General features: G+C 45.0%; 3 non-coding genes across 3 annotated transcripts in view; all 3 read left to right on the top strand.

The window, feature by feature from the left end:
• The first annotated feature begins 3838 nt into the window (after positions 1-3838).
• LOC143206087 (small subunit ribosomal RNA) lies at positions 3839-5827 on the top strand. The gene has a single exon (XR_013008118.1). It is a non-coding gene; the product is annotated as a small subunit ribosomal RNA (ribosomal RNA).
• A 708-nt stretch (positions 5828-6535) lies between these two features.
• LOC143206085 (5.8S ribosomal RNA) lies at positions 6536-6690 on the top strand. Its single transcript, XR_013008116.1, has one exon. It is a non-coding gene; the product is annotated as a 5.8S ribosomal RNA (ribosomal RNA).
• A 419-nt stretch (positions 6691-7109) lies between these two features.
• Positions 7110-7537, top strand: part of LOC143206084 (large subunit ribosomal RNA) — a 4098-nt gene continuing 3670 nt past the window's right edge. Inside the window, exon 1 of the ribosomal RNA XR_013008115.1 lies at positions 7110-7537. This exon is cut by the window's right edge and continues 3670 nt beyond it. This is a non-coding gene — a ribosomal RNA (large subunit ribosomal RNA).

Raw genomic sequence — 7537 nt, 5'->3', positions numbered from 1 at the left:
GACGCCGCCCTGGGCAATAGTAACGCCAGATAACAGTTTATTCAATTCCTCGTCGTTTCTGATGGCCAATTGTAAATGCCTAGGGATAATCCTTGTTTTCTTGTTGTCTCTAGCGGCGTTACCCGCCAACTCGAGAACTTCGGCCGCCAGATATTCCATTACGGCAGCTAAGTAAACGGGAGCACCGGCCCCTACGCGTTCGGCATAATTTCCTTTCCTTAGAAGTCGGTGAATACGACCGACAGGAAATTGTAATCCCGCACGATTGGAACGAGACTTCGCCTTTCCCTTCACTTTTCCGCCTTTACCACGTCCGGACATGTTAATCTCGATCGTTGTTAGATACTGCTCACCTTTAAATCAAAAACGGTACTGGAAATTTCTTACAGATCGGCCTGGAATTTTGTCCGCGAGCCAAACTCGTTATATCATACGCGACCAATCAGACTCTAACTCGGGCTATGGGCGGGGCTTAGAAGTGTTCCTTCGAATGTTATAAGTTCTAGAATTAAAGGCATTTTTTTAGTTAAGTACTCTTTGAGGTACGTGAGACGTCGGGATTTTTATTTCGAAATGCCACCGAAGACAAGCGGTAAGGCGGCCAAGAAAGCCGGAAAAGCCCAGAAAAATATCTCTAAGAGCGACAAGAAAAAGAAGCGCAGGAGGAAGGAAAGCTATGCGATTTACATATACAAAGTTTTAAAGCAGGTTCATCCCGATACGGGTATCTCCAGCAAGGCCATGTCGATCATGAATTCTTTCGTGAACGATATATTCGAAAGGATAGCCGCCGAAGCGTCGCGTCTCGCCCATTACAATAAGAGATCAACGATCACGAGCAGAGAAATCCAAACCGCCGTTAGGTTATTGTTACCCGGTGAGTTGGCTAAGCACGCCGTTAGCGAAGGTACCAAAGCAGTCACCAAATATACCAGTTCTAAGTAAATTAATTCACATACCTATGTGTGTTTCAATATACTACTTACCTGCAAAATCGGTTCTTTTCAGAACCACAATTGGATATACATTTTAAAAAATGAAATGTTAAACAGTAGCTGACATTTTATAAAAACAGAATTTTCAGATATATATATATATATTGTAGTTATTGTATTGAATTATATTATATCATTATAATCTGTTATATAGTAAGTATATAGAATAAGTTTTGTAAAAATGGTACGGCCCGAGATTGTTATTTAAAAATAAGGTAAAGTATTTCTGGAGTGACTTCGAAAATATGTGTATTCATTTTTATTACGTTTATGACTATATGATAATTAATTTATTTTTCCTAACTGTGGCTAATTGTGGATTGTGGCTAATTTCTACACGATAAGTATTAATCACGGGAACGTCTCGAAATGAACAAATAGGAACTGTAATTAATCAAGAATTTAGAATGGAACTATCGTCCTAATATAATGAGGATCGTCAAAGAGAAGATACTTTTTTTTTCGTTTACTAGGTTGACCTTGCTTGGGGACAGTGGAACTCAGTGGAAAATCGCTGATGGTGGGTGAGGAGGATAGGCCTGTGGTCAGAATCGATATCTTGGAGTACTTGCAGGTCAGAGGCTTGATTCGAATTTTGATAGATAAAAAAGTCAATTATTGTCGGTCGATTGGAGGAGTAGTGAGTTGGTTCGCTTGGAGCAATAAGCCCAAGTTCCAACTCATCTATTATCCCGGCCGATAGTAATTCTTCCAATAGCTGTGTGGTTGATGGCGTTGAAAATGGCCTGAAAATCTCCTTGGTCATCTGAATATGTTCCGAAGAGTATTTCGCCAATGGAGATCGGGTTCGTGTTCTAGTGGAATCCAGACCAGCCAGACGACTGTTATCTTGAGTTCCCCGTACATGAGTGGGGGGAGGAATTGGTCTTTTGGGTTTGGTTGTTTTTGGAGTAGGTCGGCACTTGCATCCCGAGTAATTTGCGGTGTATGGTTCTCAACAGTTGGTGCATTTCGGCGGGGAATTTCTGTCTTTGGGACTTGACGTAGGCCGGAGTGGCTTTACAGTTGGCCGATGAATGACCGTAGAATTGGCAGTTAAAACGTTGAACGCGCCTGCCGTTGCCGCGCTGGGCTTGGACTTTTACCACCTGATTCATTAGGCGGTCGACCGCGAAGATACGGCGTTCCTCTCGAGGAACCGACCAACATGGATTGGATTGAAACCGAGCTTCATGAGCGCGGTTCGGACTTCGAGTTACCATTACGTCGAGAGAGAAATATAATATATTAGCTGACCCCGCAGACACTCCGTACCCTGTACTCAATGGATAAATAAAGGATTCATTCTATCAAATTCTTCGTTCAAATCACTTTCGAATCATCCTTAGGAACATTCTGATATCGGAAAACCTTATCCGTAGTCGATAAACGATATCTAACGGATGAATTATAGAAAATGGCCAATAAGCGGCAAATATCCGATCGTAAGGGTGCACCATCGTTTCGGCGAATCATTCTTTTGGAATCTTACGTTCTACAAGCAAAACATTTATTCATAGGTATATACCGATAATAACGAACGGGCCGACGTAACAACCTAAAATGTCCTGAAATACGTGAGAACAGTTTTACTCCGATCGCCGTATCGATATGTGACAGTATCCATCCTATGAAGGATCTTTACATTCTACTAGCATAATTTTATGGATCGGAATTTTCCGACTTTTAAAGAACGTGATCGGCAGTCTAGAAACGGCCTGAGGACGTATTAACACGAGAGGTTAAAATTATTGCTTTAGAAGTTCACGTTGTCTAAAGCTAAAGTTTATTCATCGGAACATTCCGATAATAACGAGAACGGGCAGACGTAAAAACGAAAAATTTGCGCAACGTCCGTATAAACGATCTGTTCTAAAACACCCATACATTTCCGATAGCTGGCGAGAGACCCGCGCTTAAATCGTGTGCGCTTCTACGTGGGGCGATACGAGAGACGGATACGACGGGTCGGGTCGACCGGCGCTGTGACACTTTTACCGAGTGGCTTTTGATCAGCGAAGGTGGTATTACATATTATATGTTAATATATAAGATCCGAACCGTATTTTTTTATTTATCTAAATAAAAAGCGTATTTCGTCGTGTTATTATATATTCGTAACGCTCTCGCGATTTTGTATCGTCGTTTCGTTGTTCTTCCTGGTCGGTTTTTTTCGATATATCGGGAAGCGTACGACGACGACGACGGTATCACTGCGAGATCGCGAATTCGGCGGGAACATTCGGCTTCGTTAGAAGAAGATGATCCACGATTCATATGCGATTGGAATTATTATTTTTATGGACGTATCGGTTTTTCATCGGAACGTTCATAAAACAGCAACACATTTTGCGATAGCTCTCTGCTCTCCGAGCGAGAATAAAATAAAAAATCACGAAACGTTTCTCGTACGAGGTTTCCTTGTCGCTTTATATATTTCTATCTAGCGAAGGGTTCGGAGAGAATGTTTTTCGAGGTCTTATAAACGCCGAACGATATTTTGCGGCATCCAATTTTCGACGTAGTCGACGATCGTCGTCGATAATCGAGATAATTGGGTGCCTAGTCGATCGGTTGTGTATAAAAAAAACAAAAGATGTGTCTAAGATGATGATATCGTTTTGTTTTATTAGACAACTAATATTAAAATGTAAGAGCGTGGCGCCTCGGACCGGTTTTTCCGTCGTCTAGGCGCGCTATCATGCACCTCCTTTTTATTAGTCGTCGATATATATTATATATCGTCGTCTTACGCACACGTTTCTTTATAAGTCAAACTTATAAAATAAACTGTGTCTGTATTTGTTTTATCTGCTTCGTGTCGATAAAATAATAAGAACAGTTCCCTGGTTGATCCTGCCAGTAGTCATATGCTTGTCTCAAAGATTAAGCCATGCATGTCTCAGTACATACCGAATTAAGGTGAAACCGCGAAAGGCTCATTAAATCAGTTATGGTTCCTTAGATCGTACCCACAATTACTTGGATAACTGTGGTAATTCTAGAGCTAATACATGCAAACAGAGCTCCGACCAGAGATGGAAGGAGTGCTTTTATTAGATCAAAACCAATCGGTTTCGGGTTCGCGCTCGTCATCGTACAACTTGGTGACTCTGAATAACTTTAAGCTGATCGCACGGTCTCGCACCGGCGACACATCTTTCAAATGTCTGCCTTATCAACTGTCGATGGTAGGTTCTGCGCCTACCATGGTCGTAACGGGTAACGGGGAATCAGGGTTCGATTCCGGAGAGGGAGCCTGAGAAACGGCTACCACATCCAAGGAAGGCAGCAGGCGCGCAAATTACCCACTCCCGGCACGGGGAGGTAGTGACGAAAAATAACGATACGGGACTCATCCGAGGCCCCGTAATCGGAATGAGTACACTCTAAACCCTTTAACGAGGATCAATTGGAGGGCCAGTCTGGTGCCAGCAGCCGCGGTAATTCCAGCTCCAATAGCGTATATTAAAGTTGTTGCGGTTAAAAAGCTCGTAGTCGAATTTGTGTCTCGCGCCGCCGGTTCATCGTTCGCGGTGTTAACTGGCGTGTTTTTCGCGAGACGTCCTGCCGGTGGGCTTAGTCGTGTCGCGTCGCCGTCGCGCGTGCGTTTCGGCGTGCGTGTTGTGCGCGTCGTGGTTACGACGGCCCAACTCAATCCTGCCGCGGTGCTCTTTACTGAGTGTCGAGGTGGGCCGGCACGTTTACTTTGAACAAATTAGAGTGCTCAAAGCAGGCTAAAATTTCGCCTGAATACTGTATGCATGGAATAATGGAATAGGACCTCGGTTCTATTTTGTTGGTTTTCGGAACCCCGAGGTAATGATTAATAGGAACGGATGGGGGCATTCGTATTGCGACGTTAGAGGTGAAATTCTTGGATCGTCGCAAGACGAACAGAAGCGAAAGCATTTGCCAAAAACGCTTTCATTGATCAAGAACGAAAGTTAGAGGTTCGAAGGCGATCAGATACCGCCCTAGTTCTAACCTTAAACGATGCCAGCTAGCGATCCGTCGACGTTCCCTAATATGACTCGACGGGCAGCTTCCGGGAAACCAAAGCTTTTGGGTTCCGGGGGAAGTATGGTTGCAAAGCTGAAACTTAAAGGAATTGACGGAAGGGCACCACCAGGAGTGGAGCCTGCGGCTTAATTTGACTCAACACGGGAAACCTCACCAGGCCCGGACACCGGAAGGATTGACAGATTGAGAGCTCTTTCTTGATTCGGTGGGTGGTGGTGCATGGCCGTTCTTAGTTGGTGGAGCGATTTGTCTGGTTAATTCCGATAACGAACGAGACTCTAGCCTGCTAACTAGGCGCTTTTTGACATCCTAAAGGCCCGCCGGCCGCGTTGCTTTCGGGTTTCGCGGTTCGTGCGCGGTTTTTACTGTCGGCGTACAAACTATTCTTCTTAGAGGGACAGGCGGCTTCTAGCCGCACGAGATTGAGCAATAACAGGTCTGTGATGCCCTTAGATGTTCTGGGCCGCACGCGCGCTACACTGAAGGAATCAGCGTGTCTTCCCTGGCCGAGCGGCCCGGGTAACCCGCTGAACCTCCTTCGTGCTAGGGATTGGGGCTTGCAATTGTTCCCCATGAACGAGGAATTCCCAGTAAGCGCGAGTCATAAGCTCGCGTTGATTACGTCCCTGCCCTTTGTACACACCGCCCGTCGCTACTACCGATTGAATGATTTAGTGAGGTCTTCGGATCGACACGCGATGGCGTTTCGGCGTCGTCGATGTGTAGGAAAAGATGACCAAACTTGATCATTTAGAGGAAGTAAAAGTCGTAACAAGGTTTCCGTAGGTGAACCTGCGGAAGGATCATTACAGTGTGTTGTTATGCCTATATATATATAATAGGTAAACGTACAAGTCTGTAAAAATCATTGTCGAACGTTAAAGAGCCATCTACGAAGTTCGGAAGTTCCGATCGAATTTCGACGTCGTCAACGTAGCTGTTTTCGGGTACCTATAATATATGGTTTTAAAAGATGTACGCCCGAAAGCGGAGATATATACGATGAAGATGTTGTTATATAGGACGACGAGTAATAATCGTCGGCCTACGACGGATTTCGTTATAAATGGACAAATCGAGCGCAAAATAAAACGATTTTGCCAATTATATTTCTAATCGACGTTTCGATCCTCATATCGACGAACATATACGATGATCGGTAATGTGATTAGTTTACGAAAATCTTATCACCCTTCGTTTGTTTCATTCCAAAAGGGTGAGATTTAGTTTACGAAAATATTGCCAAACTATGATCAGCGTATGCTCTTTTGTTGTCGTACGAGGTGAGACGACGAAAATTTACAACGAACGTCACCATTTCGAGTAGTCTGTCTCCGCTCCTCTCGTTGTGTGTAGTGGAGAAGACGAAAATAAACCGTAAGAGCGTTTTAAAGTCGACGGCGGCTGCGAAAGGGGCGCAAGCGCTGTCTATGACGTGAGCGCGCGTCGTCGTCGTCGTCGTCGTCTTATAATAGAAACGTTTCGATATGCGTTTAAAACCTAACTTAAAAAAAGATTACCCTAAACGGTGGATCACTTGGCTCGTGGGTCGATGAAGAACGCAGCTAATTGCGCGTCAACTTGTGAACTGCAGGACACATGAACATCGACATTTCGAACGCACATTGCGGTCCTGGGATCTCATACCCGGACCACTCCTGGCTGAGGGTCGTATCTCATTTCAAGACTGCTCGGATTTTCTTTGATCTTCGCGATCGACGAGAAATGTCTGAGCGTGCTGAGCGTATAAGCGCGATTCGATCGCGACGTTCTAAAACGTGACAGCGGACCCGTACGTGTGACCTAACTCTCTCGTACGGGTCGTACGAATATGAAAGGGATGAGACGTGTTTAAAACGGTCGTTCGCACGTTTTTGTGATAAACGTAGCGCGCACCATTAATACGATCGTCGTATCCGATAAAATTAGTTTTTAATCGACGTCGGATCGTAGGTGCGTTGTCTCTCGAATACGAGGGAGAAAACACCGTTTTTCGACGGCGCGTCTTTTCCATTCTAAACTTTTATATTTCGTATTGGCTCCTAATCTTCATTATTATGATGATTACGAGCGCCACGCATATTAAACTAGCGACCTCAGAGCAGGTGAGACTACCCGCTGAATTTAAGCATATTACTAAGCGGAGGAAAAGAAACTAACTAGGATTCCCTTAGTAGCTGCGAGCGAACAGGGATTAGCCCAGCACCGAATCCCGCGACCGACATCGGGCGCCGGGAAATGTGGTGTTCGGGAGGGTCCATTATCTCGACGTTACGTCGCGCGTCCAAGTCCATCTTGAACGGGGCAACAGCCCATAGAGGGTGCCAGGCCCGTAGCGACCGTGACTGACGGCGAGAGGATCTCTCCTTAGAGTCGGGTTGCTTGAGAGTGCAGCCCTAAGCGGGTGGTAAACTCCATCTAAGGCTAAATATAACCACGAGACCGATAGCGAACAAGTACCGTGAGGGAAAGTTGAAAAGCACTTTGAAGAGAGAGTTCAAGAGTACGTGAAACCGTTT

The sequence above is a fragment of the Rhynchophorus ferrugineus genome, unplaced genomic scaffold (genome assembly GCF_030347505.1).
Source record: "Rhynchophorus ferrugineus isolate W39M unplaced genomic scaffold, kcgeb_rfMv2 rfM542, whole genome shotgun sequence".
Lineage (NCBI taxonomy): Eukaryota > Metazoa > Arthropoda > Insecta > Coleoptera > Curculionidae > Rhynchophorus > Rhynchophorus ferrugineus.
This window is presented reverse-complemented; position numbering and strand designations above follow the sequence as displayed.